Below are 20,672 nucleotides of genomic sequence, written 5' to 3' on the forward strand. Positions count from 1 at the left end.
TATTGATATATTTTTAAAAAATCTAAATTTCTTAGCATATTTCATCGTTCTTAGATATTGAAAATATTAATACCAACAATACAAATTTAAATTCCCTAAGTAATGAATCAAAATGGCAAGGGAGAGAGACGGAAAATCTACTAATTCGTAGCCAGCCTGGCTGGCTATTTCTTAAAAGAAATTTCTATACATTTGCTTAAGTTTGTCTATAAATTCACAAATATAAAAGCTGTTAAAATTAGTAACAGACAAAATAATTCAGGTTGGACAATAGCGGCAGCAACACCGATTTTGATCCAGGTATAACAATGGGCCATGCATTGACAATGATCTAAAAGATAGGTGTTCATTCAGTTATTTTTTTTTTACACGGGACATAAATATATCTTAAAATTCATGAAATAAAGTGGCCAGGTGCAGTATCCTCAGAGAGCTGCCTTCTCACCCCGTGCCTCAGGACGGATTTTATTTGTCCTCAAATTTTAGAACTCTGCAAGTCAGGTCTTTCACATTCATCGATTACTTTGGTTTATATTTAATTTTATCCAATTTGGGACTGGGTAGGTAAAGCACACTGGAAAATAGGGGCTGCTCGAATTACAAAATTAAAGGGTTGGGAATATTCCTCTTGTGCCAATTAAAAGCAGTCGTTGGAAGCGGAAATGAATTTAAAGCATTACACGTTATCATGGCGGCCTTGCTTTCCTTCCAGTATTCATCCAATTGCGCTGATCTCCTGCATCCACATCTTGCGTAATCCGCAAAGCTGGTCCAGGGCTGCAAAATCGTCCTGCCTGATTCCGTTAGAGTTCATACTACCTCACAGGAGCAAACCTAATCCCCTCAGCCTAATCCTACCTGTTTAGGAAAATCTAAACTCGTCCTTCAGAAGGCTTGATCAGTTTAAAATTACTTTCTAAATAGAAATGAAATACGTGATATGAGAGAGGTTAAAATACTGCTTAAAAAGGGAAACAATGTAGTAATTCGGTTGCCTAGATGAAACCGAATGGCTATTGATCTGTGATGTTTCTAGATTTTTAAAACTATGTACTTTCTATTTCTTTGGAAAATAATCATCCAGTTTGATGCCCATTACAAATTTTCCTGCTATGAAAGAAATTCTATGTGCGGCAGTTTTGCAATAAAACAACCCAGGCTTCGCAATTGGAGAACTTCGGTGCGGCGTGCCGTGGGAGTCCTTTGACAATCTCAACTTTCATCTAGGTCTGAAATTAAAGCTTCTCGGAATAATTTAGGAACAGCTTGACCCGTTGAGATACTCAAGGACAACCCTCCAGGGAAATAGTATATTTCCTTCCTGGGAACAAGATGCTAGCGCGGTGCACCGAGAGGTATCCGGTGTCAACAATGCCAGAGCGCCCTCTGCTGCCTCAAAGAGGTAGGACATCAGTTACAAAAGCCAGATGGCACAGTGGCAATAAGCGGAGGAAACATTAAGCTCTTAGAAACGTTTATCTGTGAAATGTAAAAGCGCTCATCACATTCTACTTTTGAAAGGGCCACCTGATTTTGATTTTGAGCACTCCTTGGATGATATCTTCTATTCTGGAGGATAATGAAAAATCCGTGTTTTGAAATTTTCAGATTATTTCTGTAGTTATATTTCTCCACCCTTTCTCGAATTTTATATGGAAATACGAAATTGCAAGTCGAAGTGAAAAACCTTTGTGTAAACAGGTGAGTGGAGAAGACGACCTGACTTCTCTAGATAACTAAGATCTAATAAAGAGAGAAATCTTAATTAAAATAAAGATACCGAGCACATGTTGTCGCATTAGTTTAAAAAGATAATAATAAAAAGAAATTAAGTCTCGATGTAAATAATTGTTTTGTTGTTTTGTTTCAGTGATTAATCCAAATTTTGACCAGGCTTTAAGTTTTGAAATAAGAAAGTGAATTATTTTAAAGAAGAAGAAAAATTTGCTTCATTTTAATGTATACACTATTTTTGCCCTTAAAACCTTTGCAATACATTTATACACACACTCAGCTTGCAAACCCTCCTTTAGAAAATAACCCACTCTGAGTAGAAGTAATCAGATATGGTAGCAGCATGGGCAAAGTCAGAAGAAACGTTATTTGCATTAAAAATGAGTTTTTCAGTATGGAAAATCAATTACCAAATGAAACAGAGATTTTTGTTAAAGGTTCAAACCTTTTTAAATTTTTATGTTATAGGGTTTATATTGATTAAAATAAATGTACGTTTGTAGTTATTCAACATTATGAATTTCAAGATTGCCGCCTATTTTGAAACACACACCTTTGCCATGAAGTCTGTTGTTGCATATATCAATGCTGATGTAATAAAATGCTTCTATTAACTATGTGGTTGTTAAATAAATCTTGTAAAAATAAAGTTCTGTTTATTTTATGGTGTCAGAACAAAATAGCTATTTTAAATCACTTATTTTAATCTTAGCTTTTAAATGAAAATGCCTATGAGAATATTAAGCTCTAAGATTGTTGAGAACACTAAGATAAAATTAAAAATTGTATGATTTTATAATTTGCTATAATTAAAAAATCTTGTATTGATTAAATGTTAAATCAGGTTAAATATTTGACCAATGTGTCAAGTTCCATATAAATATGGGTACATTTGTCTTCTGAAAGCTATTTCTCCAAAGAATGCACTTAAAAATTTATGGCATAATAAGTGAAAAAATGCTAGAACTTTTATGTTTTTATTTTAAGCATCCTTTTAAAAATTAAAAATATTATTTTTTTTTACTTAATTTAAATTTCTTCCTAAATAAATGCATATTTTATCCAGGAGAAAATAAATAGTGACATAAATTTGCTATACTTCTTATAGTTATTATAATCAGTTTAAAAACAACTTCTAGGTAAATAAAATATATAATAAAATGTAAATTTAAAATGTAAATAAAATGCAGCAAATTCGTGGGTGGAAGACATGAACATGACTTTTTTCTATTTTAAAAACTATTTGATGTATTCTAAAAATATGAAAAAGAAAAAGAAAAGAAAAACAGAAGAGAACCAACTAAAAGAGCTTCCCATATGTCCAATAGATGCTGCCCAAAGTAAAACCATGCTCTAATATTTGTTATTCAAATTTGCATGTAAAGGTTTTTAACCTCCCTTTATTTTATATTTCTACAGGGTAACATATTGTAACGGAAACACTCCTCCTAGTTTATTCTGGCTATGAAAAAACCTATAGAAACATTCACTTCCATAGGAGTAATATTTATCTAAACAGTATATTTAGAAAAAGCACTAATAGAACACAAGCAACTAATTACTGATGCTTTTAAGGAGTAACTGCAACAATAATTGTGCACTGTCTCAGATGAAATCAATATAGAATTTAATATTTGTAGACCACAAAAAAGCCCTAATGGTGAACCTCAGATTAGAAAGAACAGGCTTTAGCACACTGTGTATCTTTGTAGTATTCAGACTCAGCTGTCATTACAATTTCCATCAGCTGCTGTTAAGTAACTAACATACTATAGAAATATGAGTAGGAATTTAAAATAAAATGCTTTAAGAAGGAATAAAATTGAGATGTCAAGAAATCAAAACTGATTGTCTTTAAGATAGAAAGTTAGTAGTTACAAACTGCAGGGAAAATATTTATATTGATGAGCAAATCTCCAGGAAAGTAAAAAAGTTCAGATGTTGGATACTACTAAGGCAAAATAGAGTGAAATGGGAAGAAACTAAGTCTTTGAGACACATGTAGAAAGAATGAAGAAGACTCTTGACTTCAATTTTGTTTTTAATTTTCCAGTAGAAGATATTTATGCAGAGAAACCTTAAGGAATTTTTCGTTGTCATATGTCACAATTTTGATCTTGTTGAATTAAGAAAGACAGGGAAAAGTTGAAAAACAAATAAGCAAAATATGAATTTACTATTGAACTTTTATGGGTTTGCAACACAGAATTGTGTTTTTCCTTTCCTACTTGTTGGACAAGTACTTTTTAATCATAAAAAAAGGAAAATATTGAAAATATAATTGTATACATGGTATGGTGGTCTCCCTTTAGCTTTGACTCGCTTTCTGTGGTTTTAGTTACCCGCAGTCAACTGTGGTCTGAAAATATTAAATGGAAAATTCCAGAAATAGACTATTCATAAGTTTTAAATTTCGTGCTGTTTTGAGCAGCATAATAAAATCTCGCACCGCCCTACTTCATCCCACCCAGGATGTGAATCACCCTTTGTCCAGCATCTCCATGCTATATGTAGCTACCCCTTAGTCACTTAGTAGCCATCTTTATGATCACATCTACTGTTGCAGTAATATCACACAGCATCACTTATGTTCAAGCAACACTTGTTTTGCTTAAAATGACTGCAAAGCTCAAAAGTAGTGATGCTGGGAATTCAGATACGCCAAAGAGAAGCCATAGGTACATCCTTTAAGATAAAAGGTGAAAGTTCTCAAATTAATAAGGAAAGAAAAAATATTGCATACTGAGGTTGCTAAGATCTAATGTAAGAATGGATCATCTATTCCTAAATTTGTAAAGAATGAAAGGTAAATTTATGCTAGTTTTGTTGTCTCACTTCAAACTGTAAATGTTACAGCCACAGTACATAAGTGCTACTTAAAATGCAAAAGGCACTAAATTTGCTGTTGGAAGACATGAGCAGAAATGTGTTCCGATTGACAACAATCAGATTCAGTGCTATCCGCAATTTCAGGCATCCACTAGGGGTCATGGAATGCATCCTCTGCAGAGAAGTGGGGACTACTGTCCAAATAATAGAATGAATATAACATAGCATATTCTGGGTGAAATATCTTTCTTCTGATAATTTGTTTGAACAGAAAACAGTGACAAGTGAAAAAGAAACTTGGTTCAGGAGAGTGTTTCTTACTGATTTGAATGTTCTAAGTAGTAGTGACAATGTACTTACATTGGCAGGATTCTTAACTTGAAGTCAGTCACAGTGCTTCTCAGGAATTCCCTATACTCAGTGTTAACTGTGAAGAGTGGGAGTTCCAGGCTAAAATGATAAGGACTATGTACCTCAGGCAAGGTCAATTTAAAGGTTACAAAGTTTGGATTGCTATGAAAACATTAAATACAGAAAGGTGTTCCCTTGCCCAGAGCTATGTAGTGCCAGTTTTCCAAATCAGAGGAACTTCTCTCTTCCCTGGACATTCTTGACCTGACTCTACTCTCTCGATTCCCAGAATTCAGGTATAATAGTTATGTTTTTTTCATTGTCCTGATGATGTCAGATAAATAGAGATTGGTTACAAGTACTCCAAGGATGCATTCTTCAATATGTGATTTTTGCAACCTGGTATATTTAAAGAAAAGGGCTTTGATTCTATGACAGGGTTATTTTTGTCTAGCTCTTCAACTCAGAAAGCACAGATACTTAAAAATGCCCACTAAGCATCAGGAAGTTGTGTTAGTTGGATGAGGGAAGGAGGGGTGTGGTGTGTGTGTATATAAATACATGTATGTGGAAAGGAATATCTATATTATAGTTAACATTTAAAACATGGTTGTGATAAAAACTAAAACCAACTGTAGCTATGGCTTGGACCTATCTCTTTTGCAGTTATCTTCCTATTAGTAGATAATCTACTTGGTGAAACTGCATGGTACAAGAGGATTATTAATAAAGAATCATTTAAAAAATGGCTAGTTCATTCAGAGTATTTTCCATACTCCTGCTGTTGTTATTGCAATAACTTTCCGAAGTAATTTTCTAAATCCATGAATGCTCTTTCAATGAATATAATTTTTCTACATTATCTTCCTACCTCTCTTTCTCTCTGCTTTTATTATCTTAATTGATAATGAAACCCAGTAAGGTAAGTGATTATTTAGACCAATAACATGGAACATACCAATCACTCTTAAATATAGGACCCAAATTTATACCACAGAATTGTGTGTGTGTGTGTGTGTGTGTGTGTGTGTGTGTGTGTATGGACTTGAATTGATTTTTATTTTAAATTCCACTTCTTTGCATGGTAGACAACTTCTCTTAGATTTCCAAAGATAAAAACATAGATTCATTCATTCATTTATTCACTGTTTGAGTGCTTAGTAGGTGCCAGGCTCTGTTCTTTGTGTTAAATATTCAATGGTGAATGAAATTCATGTGATTTCTATTCTTATGGAGCTTACTCTTTCTCAGTGTTAAATTTTCTACTCTCCTGAACTTACTTTCTATAATTCATGTCTTTTTATCTTTAAGTGCTTCCATGTCACTAATAAGAGTTTTCCTCATGAGAAGAACAGATTTGTATTTTGCTATTCTGGGATAAACAAGACCAATATCTTTACATTTTTCTTGCAGATCCACATCCTTATCTCTTTGGAAACAGTGAATGCTTTTTGCTATTCTCTTTCAAATTTAAAGTTCAATTGAGTAAAATATTAATATATGCTGATGTAATGTTGACTATAAAGTATTAACTCCTGTCTCGATTGTGGTTTATTAGTCATGCTTGAATTTTGTGTTTATTGATTATAAACATTTACTTTTATTTTCTCATAGATTTTGATTTCAAATGTAATTTTTGCCACATAAATGCCCATTCAAACTCTGTAATTTGGTCCTTATCCTTAATGTACACATTCTAATAAGCTGTAGCTTTGTCCTTGTTATATTTTTAATGTTTGTTTACTTTCTTTTATTTTAATGAGTGATTTTTCCAATTATCAAGATTCTTTTCAATTTACCATCATATTTTTCTATAGGACCTGAAATTTAACTAACTTAGATCAATGAAATCATCAATTGGTTTTATTGGATTGATTAGTTGTACACAACAAATCTAATTTAGTTCTTAAACTGGTCCTAATAACTAGACTCACTTCTTCACAACCTCATTATTTCAAATGGTTAAAATAAACATTAAATCAACTGAACACTCAAAAGCCTATCCGAAAATATGCCCACAGATGTAATTTCAAGTTCTTTTTTACTTCATTTCGTTAGCTGTGAAGGTTTTAGAGATTTATGTCTTTACAAAAACAGTTTTAAATATCTCCCTCATTTATTGCTCATGACTGTTGGTCACCATCTTAGCCAAGTCTTTGAAAGTGGCTAGATGACTCTGTCAGACTTCATTAGGCAATGACAGGTGTCATGTGTGCCAAAGAAGTTAAATATCTTTCCTGTAAGTTTTGATTACTTAACTTATCAAAAGCTCTGAGGGGGAGGACTTCTCTAGCTTTGCAATGTAATTGGTGTAATATACAAATAATGTACTAACATTAGAGGCTGGAGATGTATAGACCAAATTTGACTTTAATTTACAGAGTAATTTGGATTACTTTATTCCTTTCACTAGATTTTAATTCTATGTGAATTCAATTAGTGACTTTCCATAATGTACATTAAGAATCACCTGGGGGAGCCAGTTTATAAATTTAGGTTTTCAGGTCCTATTCAGCAGGTCTCAACACATTTAAACAAGCATCCCAGCTGGTTTGGATGCAATTGATATACATTTGGAGAAACTTGGACCAGCTCTCTAAGCATTTTCTAGCTCTAAACATTTTGGCTTTAAAGTAAAGAAAATTAGTAATTCAAAGATAGTGAATCAGCGATAGGCAGCCCCATAAAGAATTGGTATTTTGGAGAAGTCTTAGTTACAACATACAGAATGTGTAACTCCATATTCTCAAAGAGGTCAATGTCAAGATAGGGTTAAGCATACATTCAGTTTATTAGGAAAAACGCCTATGTGAGAAAAAACGGGATGAAGCAGAATAATCTAGGAGAGTAGTCAGACTGCAATGCAGAGTCTGATCTCTAATGAAAGAGACAGGCAGGGAAGGTGTGGTCCGAGGGTCTTAGGCTAACATGCAGTCTCAGGAAGATTTGTCAAGGTCATCAGGAAGTTCTTGAGCCTGAGTTGGCTGTCAGAGGAGTACTGGGTCTTCCAAGAACATGCCTGCTCTAGTATCTCTAACATAGGTAGTCACAGGTTAGAAGTAGTTCATAAGAAACATTTCTTTGGAACAAATATAAGGTTGGATTTTTAGAGCGTAGGGGTTAAGGCCCTTGGTTAATTACATGCCTCCTATATACAGATCTATGAGGTGTGTTCTCACAGTTACCACAGAGAGGCAAATCATTTTTAATATCAGCATCAGTTGCTGGGAAATTTAACAGCTATTTAGACACTATCACATTAAAAAATCCAGATTTTATCCGAACAAGATCAACAATCAATAAAAGATGAGAGTGATTCAAGAAGTATAAAATAATTACCTTGCTCTCAAAATGTATTAGTTGTAATAGGCTGTTATCCTATGACATGAACAACTGATATGATAGGATAACAGCTATTATCCTATGATTTCCTATGAACAGCCCCCAAATTTCACTGGTTTAAAACAACAAAAGCCAGTATCTTGATCATACTACATCCTCTGTACAGACTGGAAGGGAGGTTCTGTTTTGGTGTTTCAAGAAGTCCAGTTGAGTGAGGCTTCACCTATTTATAGAGGCCATAATTATATAATCTCCAGTAATATGTTAGAGAAAGAGAAGACTAAAGATTCAAGTATAAATTTTTGACCCAGAAGTTATAGATACAGCTTCCATTCACATTTTATTTTCTAGAATTAGTTACATGCTTATGCAGAAAATTGGAATCTTCACATATCTAGAAGTTAAAGAGAATAGACACTGGTGAATAGTGATGTTTACCAAAATATGGCTCCTTGCAAACACTGTCACTGGTATATAGTGGCTGATTACATCATCCCTAAGAGTCCTGGAACTCAGAAATCAAATATGGCTAAAATAAAACCTTGGTTCAATGCTTTTTGTATTGTTTTGAAAGCAGTGAAGCATGGAGGACAAGGCTTAAACAAAAAAAGTCAAGAAATCTTTTAGAATAAAAATAGACTCTTTCTCTGAATTGCTGTGTGATTTTAGAATTTATCTTATATTTCTGAGCCTTACTTTTCTCATTTGAATAATGAAAGGATGGAATTGACTATCCAAAAATATATTCCAGAATTCAGTTACTTCTGATAATAAAAGTAACATTAATAGCAATAGAAATGCAACATCATCTAACATATGTAGAGTAAACTGCTGAGGAAAGCTCTTCATTTCCACTCCACAGGGAGAGTATTGTTCTAACACTGAATTCTGGGGATCGTCAATTTCTCTCAAGGTATTCATGATATTTTGTGAATAAAGGACTCTTTGGGATGCAGAGGGGAGCATGCCCAGCATGCCTAAGACACATGCACATGATCCTCGTCCTTTGAATTAATAGTACTGAGACACATTCTGCCCAGCTTCTCACAGAGTTCCAACAGGATCAAGCTTAAAACATCACCAATTCACAAAGCACCCTTGGATTTTCTCTACCCATCCCTGCCCTCACTCCAGTTTCCCTAGAACCACTCCCAAAATTAATTGCCTGCCTTCAAAAGTCCTTGCCTTGGTCGGTCATCCAAAGGGGAAACCTAGGCTAAGACAGCAGAGTAATCTCATTCGAATTAGAGAATAGAGCATCAAAGATGGCAAGGGTCTTAAATGTTTTTAGGTACAACCATTTTCCAGTGTATGGTTCCTCTCTCAAGTCAGTTTCTACTTCTTGAAAGAACTCTTTATGCGGTTATCTGATCCTTTCATAGCAACTGCGTATGTTGAACTAAGAAGCTGGTTTCATGAGAATATGGAGCGTTAAGCATAGTCAGGTAGTCACCGCTTAAGAACTGAGAAACTCCAAAGTTTTGATCTGATCCAGTTTTCTCTAGCTGTGGTGAAGGGATGTTGAAAAAAAGCACTAAAAGGGATCCAAATTACTGCAATTCTGCAATGCAGTTCTGTACTGTTCATGTGCTAATTTGATAGCTAAGAATGTACATCAATTAGAAAAAGAACAATGTGCATCAGAAAAATAGTAAGAATAAAAAGAAAAAGATACTCCTAAAATACAGATGCCTCTACATTTAGTCAACAGAGAAATGTATACTAAATATATGCTACATGTATTTGGTAAATAGATAAACAAATAATAGCTCTAAAGTATAGCATAGATGTACTTCGTAGTGCTTCCTGAATAAGCAGGGGTACTGTCAAACACAGAAGCTCTGACTTTCTTCTTCCCTGTTCTCTCTGACCAATTGCCCTGAGACATACTGGTTATCAGCTGCTGATGGACCAATACTTCAGGACAGCGTAACTATGCTACCTTGAATGCATCCAAGCTACACTGAAGAACAGTAAGAAAAGCTGATGAACATTCAGATGGGTCACAAAGAGACACATCACTTGCAAAAGTCGAGAAAGTGTAGGAAATCCTGCCCTGACTCCAAATGCATTAGCCTCTATTTAGATAGATGTGCATGAAATTTAATAAATGATTTGTGATCTATCTGGGGAGACATTCTTTAACAATGCATTTATTTCATGAAGTGTGAATATGCTCTTAATAAATCAGACTATAATCGACAGATTTAAAATTAATTGGATCTTGTTAGATGGTATATATCCTTCTTTAGCATCTGATTACAAGGCAAGGTATAAATGCTATATAATTTAATAGTAAAATATTTGTATGAAACAAAGTTTCAAAATATGGTTCTAGCTTCAGGAAAAGATTGTATTAGCCTTTGTTATAGAGAGCTAGTATACAATGACTTCTTATTGCAATAGGTGTTATTTCATTTAAAATATTCAGCAATTTTTCAGAGTTAGTTAAAACAACATGCAATATCTGGACCCAAAAGAAGCTGTGGATTCCTCCAAATAAAATTAAAGTTGTTTAAGACTTATCATGTGTGAATATGTCATGATACTGTCACATATAATAGCAACAATAATAACCCATACCCAAATAATATTTTATTTTTTAAAATGATCTTTCCTGCTATTTACCTTCCTACTTTCATTAAGATATGAGAATACTGAAGGGGAATGTGATTCAAATTAATTTACATTTTTAACTCAATGCTAATTAATTCAATAACTAGGAAGCCAGCTTCCATGTGGCTGATAAATGCATATTTTTATGCATTTCTGCCTGACAACTCACACTGGTGCTTTTATGACCCGTTATCTTGGAGTAGTCCCCACATCTAAACAATGTAGATGTGAGCATGATATTAATTCTCAGACTGAAAGTAATTCATACTAACAACTAAAATATACTTCACAGTCAATTAATAATGATATAATTATCCATACACAGTGTCCTCTAACAAGCACAGTTTTAAAACTCTGTAAGGTAGTAAAATCCATGAACAGTTTCAACCCTGCTGTTTTTGATATTCAGCCCTCAGCAATTTGTCCATCAGAGAGAGGTGAAAGGTGCCAGAAATTCTACAGATGCAGGATAGCCTTAAGTGTTAATTTAGGCACAGTTCACTTGAGTCCCTTTTAATCACAATAGCATTAAACTTCGAGTGTCTAGTACTTTATAGTTTTACTTCATACTCTATAGTTTTCACAGCATTTCCACACATGAGAGTTGTAAGCCCCGCAACTGTGCTGTGAAGTATTACTCTCTCATTATGCAAAATAAGAAACAGTGGCTCAGAGAAGTGGTCAGAATCTCTGGGACAGAACAGTGGCAGAGTCAGAACTGGGGCTCATGGCTTCTGATGCAAAATTCACTGCTCTTTCCTCTCCCTGTCCCATGCCAACTTGGAGCTTCTCACTGGCTTGAGTTCAAGCTTCACAACAACCTCTTCTTGCCAAGAGACAAACCATGTAGCATATTCATAACTGTCCTTGCATCTTGGCTTTTGTGTTTGTGAGGCAAGGTATCACCCTTACTTCTGATCAGGTACTGAATGCTATGTTTCTTATGAAAAGTAACCTCCATAAGAACTCAAAAATATAATTGAGTTCCCTTGGAGCATAATTATATTGTAGAAGCTTCTCTGAATATTTATCCCAAAGGAATATTAATGAGTAGCATAAGAATGTCTTTTAGCCATAGACATAGTTTTCCATTGCTCCTTTGTGGATCAGTTTAGTGCTGAAGAGAACTGAAATGGAGTGAAAGGGAGATTCACAGACATGCAGGGAGTAAGTACTTGGACTTTTCCTTTAATTTCATTGTGGAGTCATCAGAAAGTAGCAAAATAAACACCTCCATCATTACTTTCCAATAATCACATTCTTTGGTTTATAACTGATAATCTAGAGATCAGTCTCGCTTGCAAGAAACTCACAGCTTGACCGATGACTAACTATCCTTTGCTTCAAATAAGTATATTTTTCATAAGCAGCAAATTTTAAAATTGCATCTGCTAGATTCACCATCACAAAGTCATACACACTCAGAGAATAAATAGTGAAAGTTGCCATGTCTGGGAGTTGGTCCATTTTTAAACATAAGTTATGACACACAGCCATCATTCCCATGTAATTCCAAGCTAGCCTCTTCAAAGCGTAAACAAGGTCTGCACCACTGACTTTGTGTTTTTGGTTTTTTTTTCCACTGTCTCCCCGGAATGCCTTTCTTCTCACCTCTCTGCCTATCTATAGCCTACCATTCTATCAACACCCTGATTAAATTTTATTTCTTCAATGCTACACTTCCAAGGCAACATATTTAACCTTATTTTCAAAATTACATAATTTAAGGCTACTGAAATGCATTCTGGCACCCATGGATATTGTAAGCTTGTGTACTTACAACGGTGCCTAGCACTCTTCTATGCATATCGTAGGTACTCAATGAACACTCAGTGAATTCTTTCAGACTCAATGAATTAATGAGCACGTATAATTCTCAGTGTCTCTTTTGCTTGTGGTTCAATCTGAAGTAATAATAACTGTTTGTTATTATTGATTTACCATGAGAAAACAAATACTTCGGCACCCAAGAGTTTTATAAAATATTTCTGCCAACAACTGGGAAACAATATCACAGAGTATCTATGTGTGAGTTAGTTACCTTCCCCACCTTGAAAATATCCATTTACTTTGCAAAGAGACCTCCCTAAGTCTTTGCTAAGGGAGTCTTCAAGCCACCACTCAGTCCCTCCCCATCTCACATAGTGCACACCCATGGACTCTTCCTCTTTGTAGAACATAAAAGAATAGGGTGTTTTAACTGAAAACCTGGGGTTACTTCCTAGTCCCATCACCTGCTAGCTACATGAGCTTGAACGGTTACTGGATATCTCATTCTCGATTACATCACCTGTTAACTAGGGATAATGGAACCTCCTCTAATAGTCTTTGAGAATGAAATGACATTGTGTATATAAAGCATGTGGCCCATTATCAGGCATAGAGCAAATTTTAAAAGAATGTTGATGTCTTGCTTCACTCTCACTTCTTCTCCCTTTTACTCTCACTCCTTCTTTCCTGACCTTACTCTTCCTATTTTACAATTTAGATTATTCTTGCTTTTCCTTCTGTCATGCAATGTCCCACTTGGGTATGGTATGTCCAGGAAGCAGAGAGGACAGGAAAGGTTAGAGAAAGCTCGCAGAGGAGCACTGCCAGTGGCTGTTTTGCTCACATGACAGCCTGGTCCAGGTTTCATAAAAGCACAAAGAATGCTTTGCAAAAACCTACTGCTGGCAACTGCCACAAGGTTGAAGCTCTCAAGACTACTACATGAAAAAGAAATATTCTATATTTATCTCCTCCGTCCCCCTAATAGTGGCATTCAAAAGCAAAGAAGCCGTTGTGAAGATATTAAGTTTTTAGAACAGTTAGACACAAAGCTTCAACAATGATATCTAAAGGAAAAGAGAGAAAATACCTTTCCCAGAGGCAGAACGAGGTATAAAAGACTCAGAAAGTAGAGCAGAGATTAAAGCATCTATGATGCACAGTGGACAAATGTTCTGACATTCTATAAAAGGAACAAAATTAGAAGTTTAATGTGGCTTGAGATCTGATTCAGATATGCAGCTGAAGTCAAAATCTTAAATAGACACAGAAATCCAAGAAGTCTAAAAGTGACTGAAACCCGTGATTTTGTATGTAATCATTTGTTTCTAGATTATTTGGGGGACATTAAGAAATACAGAAATAAATCATGAAATTGACATTAGGGATGAAACTTCACACTACTCCATTTAATGTTTCTGAGTGACCCTAGAGTAATTAATTTATATATTTTTAATATTCATGTGAATTATTTAAGCACTTTATATCTATTAATAGATGTATTCACAACAATAGCCTTAAGAAGCATATACTCTTATCTTTTTCATATTTTATTGGTTAGGAAACTGAAGCTTAGAGACAGTATACTTAACTTTCCCAGGGTCACACATGTAGAAAATGGTGAGTCTGAAGTTTAAACTCAGACATGTAATTGGATACAAAATATTAGAACTCATAAACAAATTCAGCTTTTATTTTGTTCCTGACTTTTCTTCATCTTCTCTTTGAGCATGGGTTGAAATCCTGTTATGAATCAGTCAATATTTTGCTTTTCCATTTCTTTGTCTATCTGGGATTTTTAAAAAGATACATTATTTACCTCCTTTGCAAAGATCTGTGGCATTGTATTATTCATTTGTGTGTCTGTCTGTACCATGAGCTTGGGAACACCATTGGTAGCTTATATGTATTTTGCTCTAAAATGCTTATTGAGTGAATGTATGATCACACTAACTAGATGATATTTCCACATGACTAATCCTATTTAAAATGAAAGCTATGCTCACATTTAAAGTTGCCATAGTTGCAGCAATTATTTTAAAAAACCCTATTTATATCTAGTCTCTGTCTTTCAAAGACAAGATCTAAGTTGAAGCCCTAGCACACGTCTGCATCTTTCATACTCTGCTAGGAATGGGCAGGTGATTTGCCTAGTGTGGGTGGAAAGAAGGCAATAGCAACACTTAGAGTGTCCCTGACACACATTGCCTAGGAGTCTGACATCATTGGCAGTGTTCTGGGGATACCATACACCCACCTCCTACCACTCCTTGAAAGGTTGAGGGTTAGGGACTTGAACATGGAGACAGACTTGAAAAGATTATAGAAATGTTATGTTGTGTAATTTGATTCCTCTAGGGACCAATCTTAAGTTGTGTCAAAGAAATATTGATAACACAAGGTTAGAGAATGTGCGTGGTGAATTACAAATACTCCAAAATTATCATCACTCGAAGATCCTCACACAACACAGTCCATGCTTCTGAAAATCACTATATGCACAGTGAGAAACTATTGCTTACCCATCAGATTGGTGAACTTTACAAAGACTTACATTAAAATGTTGTTAAGCATGTTAATGGCGAAAGAACTTTCAATTCACAATTTAGGAATATAAATTGCTACCACTACTGTAGAGAATGCTTTGTCAATTTCTAATGCTCATTAACACATACACACTGGTGGACAGATTTAGGTGTATACCCAGCTGCTTTTCCTGTGCTTAAGGAAACATGTACAAGAATGTTCACATGACATTGTGCTAGAAAAAAGTAGGAAACAAAATGTCTGTCAACAGGAATATGGGCAAATAAATTATGGAATATTCACACAATATTGAAAATAAATAAAATATAGGTACACATATCAATACTTATTAATCTCAAAAACATAATGCATTAAAAAGTAAGTTGCAAAAGACTACTGGCAGTATTTATATGAATGCTGAAGCCTTGTGAAAGTACATTATACTGTTATGAATACATTCACATGTAAGGAAAGTTTAAATGAATGCATGGGTATGAAAGAAAGCAATTCTGCAGGGTGGTTGTCTTGGGGAGAGGAGAAAGGGGAGATAAACCAGAAAGAGCACAAATACATTGTATTAATTAAGCTTTTTATTTATGCCAAATGAAAGATACATTGTATCCTTTTGGACGCTCTAAATAAACTTTTTTTTTTTTTTTTTTTTTTTTCTTTCTTTTAATGAGGTGGAGTCTTACTCTGTTGCCAGGCTGGAGTGCAGTGGCGCAATCTCTGCTCACTGCAACCTCTGCCTCCTGGGTTCAAACAATTCGCCTGCCTCAGTCTCCTGAGTAGCTGGGACTAGAGGCATGCGCCACCACACCCGGCTAATTTTTGTATTTTTAGTAGAGATGGGGTTTCACCATTTCGGCCAGGATGGTCTCAATCTCTTGACCTCATGATCCGCCCACCTCAGCCTTCCAAAGTGATGGGATTACAGGCATGAGCCAGTGCACCCGGCTTTAAATAAACATTTCTAAAAGTAAAATACACAATTGCCAATAGAGTTGTCAGTATTGAGGCTAGAAACCAAAGCTACTGTCTTAGTTTTTAAAGCAAACATAATGGCATAGTATATCACGGGGCGGGGGGGGGGGACCTCAATAAAAGAATAAATATTGCAACAAACCCATTTCCCTTTACATTCAAATATTTTCAACCAGAAGCTAAATTTTATGTTTCAGTCCAGAAAATGTCCTTGACGGTATTGTGAGAAAATTGTAGGCCACATGCATGCAGTTGTTGAGATAGCCATTTCTTTGACTCTGGAAGTTCTGACTAACAAGTTCTGATTAAAATTTGGGAGGAGCTCACAAAAGGAAGCATGAAACCAAATTGTCTAGAGAAGCATAAAAGCACTCCTCCTCTGCTTGAAAATTAGCTGGAGCTAATTTTGGTCTGCTCAATGCCAGTGGGTACAGCAGCAAGAAAATTAGCTCCATAGTTTTATTTTGCTTTTTGTTTTGTTTTTATTCTCTTTTCAGAATAAGTCTTTGGTCCCAGGCTAATGGGAAAGCATTTTTCTAACCTGGGTGCAAGGAGGAGCTTAGCTCTTGGTATTCCTAAGTGAAAGTCCGCATTGAGTAAGAGCTCACACTCTGCTAGAAATTTAAGGCCTGTTAGATTTCAGCATTGATTTAAATACTTGTCACCTTCCTGATGACTTGTAATTATAGAAATTCTATGAAGGACTTGAGATGAGATTTCAAATAATTTTATTATTTAATATCTTCTTAACAGTGTATTTTTAAGCAAGAAATCCACAATGAACAGCTACATTAGAATAGTTTGTTCTCATATTAACATGGTCTTTAGCGCTCTACGTCTCAGATTGGGAAGTAGAGATAACATGTTGTTAGACACTTTTTATGAAAGGTTTATCTCTTTAGGTTGAGTGGTAAAGTATTTTAATCAAAATATAAAATTGCAAATATATTTATAGTCCCTAGCCTTAGAATATTATTAAAATCCTATAATAAATATATTTTTAAAGTTTACTAAGTATGAAACTTGAATGAATCCAGTAACCAGGCAAATAAATCCTGCTTTTTCTCATCAGGGATGTGGAACTACATTTTCTTACACTTCTACAGGCTATATTAACCTTTCAATATTCAACCTAATCATTTAATAATGTTTCTGCTATTTCACTTGTTATCAGTCTAATTGAGGTTCTCCAATGACAGACATCAAAGTCTCTTCTCTTTCAGTTTCCACTGTGTAGGGAAGTGGGAACAGTGAAATGTTAGAGATATTTCTAAATCTAACCAACCAATTGGGAGTTAAAAATGAATGTTTTATCATCTGAAACTTGAAATAAAAATACATTTTTGATCAATTAATATAAAATTACTCTATAGTTTGTTTATAGCCACAAAATGCCTGACAGTCTCTGGAAAAAAGTAAAGGTATTCTTGAGCTTTTATTATTTTAAATCAGTTATACATTCTTTGCAAATTTGAAATGTCATAAGTCAATATATTTGAGGACAAAATGTCTGAAACCTGATTTGTAGAGATCCTGCTAGTCAAGACTTCAACACCCACTGGCTATGCGGAAAAACGAGAAGCAGAGTTTAATATTTTCATCTCCATTCTTAAAGCATAACACATTTGCCATGGGATACATGGTTAATTGTGAAATGTATCATACATATGAGTGTGTAAGTATAATTTAAATAATATATAAACTGCTGCTGCATACTTCCCAACCAGGTTAACTAACAGAACATCACTGGTAACACTGGTAACATAATGCCTCCTGCATATTCCTCCTTGATATGTTCTTCCTTCCCTTCACACTTAGCCACCATCCTGACTTTGTGTTAATCACTCCCCTATTTTCCTTTATAATCCTACCACTTATATTTGTATCGGTAAGTATTAAACTGTTTATTTTTGAAATAGTGAGGAGCAAGTTCAAACCTAACTGTGTAAGAAAAAGATAATATGGCCACTGCCATATCAGAAGGAAGCTTCAAGAACAAGAGGAAACTGTCCTGAGATTGTGAGTCTGGTTTCTGTTTCTCTGACAATTTACAGAAAACCATTCTGAGGAAGTCAGTGAGCAGTGAGCAAGGTTCCAAGTGAATCCTAGAAACTCGGGGCCCACCTCAGTGGGAATCTGGCAGGGCTCAAGTGTGGTCCAGGTTTGAGACATCAGGAAGGAATCTGGTAGGGGAGAACAAGCTGCTATGTATTTTCTGTTTCTAAGCTCACCAAGGCCTATCTCTTAGGACAAGTTTAAATCACATTTCTGTGCAGTGATGTGAATGCCCAGCAGGTAGGGCAGCAAGGCAAGGAGGGAAGAGTGGAAACGTCATAAGCACATGGTCGAAGGAAACCCAAGATAGAGGAATCTTGGCCAGTCTCACTGGGCATTCTGCCTCAGGTTAAGAAGAAAGAGCACAGAGGTGCTTTGTGTTGGTGACACGGGACCCTTCTGGTCCTCCATGTCCCATGTACACTTGGTATCCTGGGATCTCTCTTCTCCATAACCCTGGGAATTATTTTTCCACTAAGTTTTGTATTGGGTATCCTGTTTTCTGTGTCCTTTTTATTCATTTTTCTTGGTTTCTCTGTTACTTAGTGGCACATACCCTTCATTAGTTTCTGGAGAAATTGTTGATAGGAGCTTTTAATCAGATCTTGCATGTCTGGAAACTCTGAAGGCAACTTTCTTTTTTATTATTATACTTTAAGTTCTATGGTACATGTGCACAATGTGCACGTTTGTTACATATGTATACAAGTGCCGTGCTGGTTTGCTGCACCTATTAACTCGTCATTTACATTAAGTATTTCTCCTAATGCTATCCCTCCCCCATACCCCCACCCCATGACAGGCCCTGGTGTGTGATGTTCCCTGCCTTCTGTGCAAGTGTTCTTCTAATTGTTCAATTCCCACCTATGAGTGAGAACATGTGGTATTTGATTTTCTGTCCTTGCAATAGTTTGCTCAGAATGATGGTTTCCAGCTTCATCCAGGTCCCTACAAAGGACATGAACTCACCCTTTTTTATGGCTATAGTATTCCATGGTGTATGTGTGCCACATTTTCTTGTTTTGTTTTTTTTTTTTTTTTTTTTTACTGTATGTTCTAGGGTACATGTGCACAACATGCAGGTTTGTTACATACGTATACATGTGCCATGTTGGTGTGCTGAACCTGTTAACTTGTCATTTACATTAGGTATTTCTCCTAATGCTATCTCTCACCCCTCCCCCTACCCCCAGCAGGCCCTGGTGTGTGATGTTCCCCACCCTGTGTCCGTATGTGCCACATTTTCTTAATCCTGTCTATCATTGATGGACATTTGGGTTGGTTCCAAGTCTTTGGTATTGTGAATAGTGCTGCAATAAACATATGTGTGCATGTATCTTTATAGTGGCATGATTTATAATCCTTTGGGTATATCCCCAGTAATGGGATCTCTGGGTCAAATGGTATTTCTAGTTTTAGATCTTTGAGCAATCGCTACACTGTCTTCCACAATGGTTGAACTAGTTTGCAGTCCCACCAACAGTGTAAAAGCATTCCTATTCTCCACATCCTTTCCAGCACCTGTTGTTTCCTGACTTTTTAATGATGACCATTCTAACTGGTGTGAGATGGTATCTCATTGTGGTTTTGATTTGCATTTCTCCGATGACCAGTGATGATGAGCATTTTTTCATGTGTCTGTTGGTTGCATAAATGTCTTCTTTTGAAAAGTGTCTGTTCATATCCTTTGCCCACTTTTTAATGGGGTTGTTCGATTTTTTTTTCTTGTAAATTTAAGTTCTTTGTAGATTCTGTATTAGCCCTTTGTCAGATGGGTAGATTACAAAAATTTTCTCCCATTCTGTGGGTTGCCTGTTCACTCTGATGGTAGTTTCCTTTGCTGTGCAGAAGCTCTTTAGTTTAGTTAGATCCCATTTGTCTATTTTGACTTTTGTTGCCAATGCTTTTGGTGTTTTAGTCATGAAGTCCATGACCATGCCTATGTTCTGAATGGTATTACCTAGGTTTTCTTCTAGGGTTTTTATGGTTTTAGGTCTAACATTTAAGACTTTAATCCATCTTGAATTAATTTTTGTATAAGGTATAAGGAAGGGATCCAGTTTCAACTTTCTACATATGACTAGCCAGTTTTCCCAGCACCATTTATTACATAGGGAATCCTTTCTCCGTTTCTTGTTTTTGCTAGGTTTGTCAAAGATCAGATTGTTGTAGATGTGTGGTATTATTTCTGAGGGCTCTGTTCTGTTCCATTGGTCTATATATCTGTTTTGGTGCCAGTATCATACTGTTTTGGTTACTGTAGGCTTGTAGTATAGTTTGAAGTCAGGTAGCGTGATGCCTCCAGCTTTGTTCTTTTGGCTTAGGATTTTCTTAGCAATGTGGGCTCTTTTTTGGTTCCATATGAACTTTAAAGCAGTTTTTTCCAATTCTGTGAAGAAAGTCATTGGTAGTTTAATGGGGATGGCACTGAATCTATAAATTACCTTGGGCAGTATGGCCATTTT

The sequence above is a fragment of the Papio anubis genome, chromosome 8 (assembly GCF_008728515.1).
Source record: "Papio anubis isolate 15944 chromosome 8, Panubis1.0, whole genome shotgun sequence".
NCBI classification, from domain to species: domain Eukaryota; kingdom Metazoa; phylum Chordata; class Mammalia; order Primates; family Cercopithecidae; genus Papio; species Papio anubis.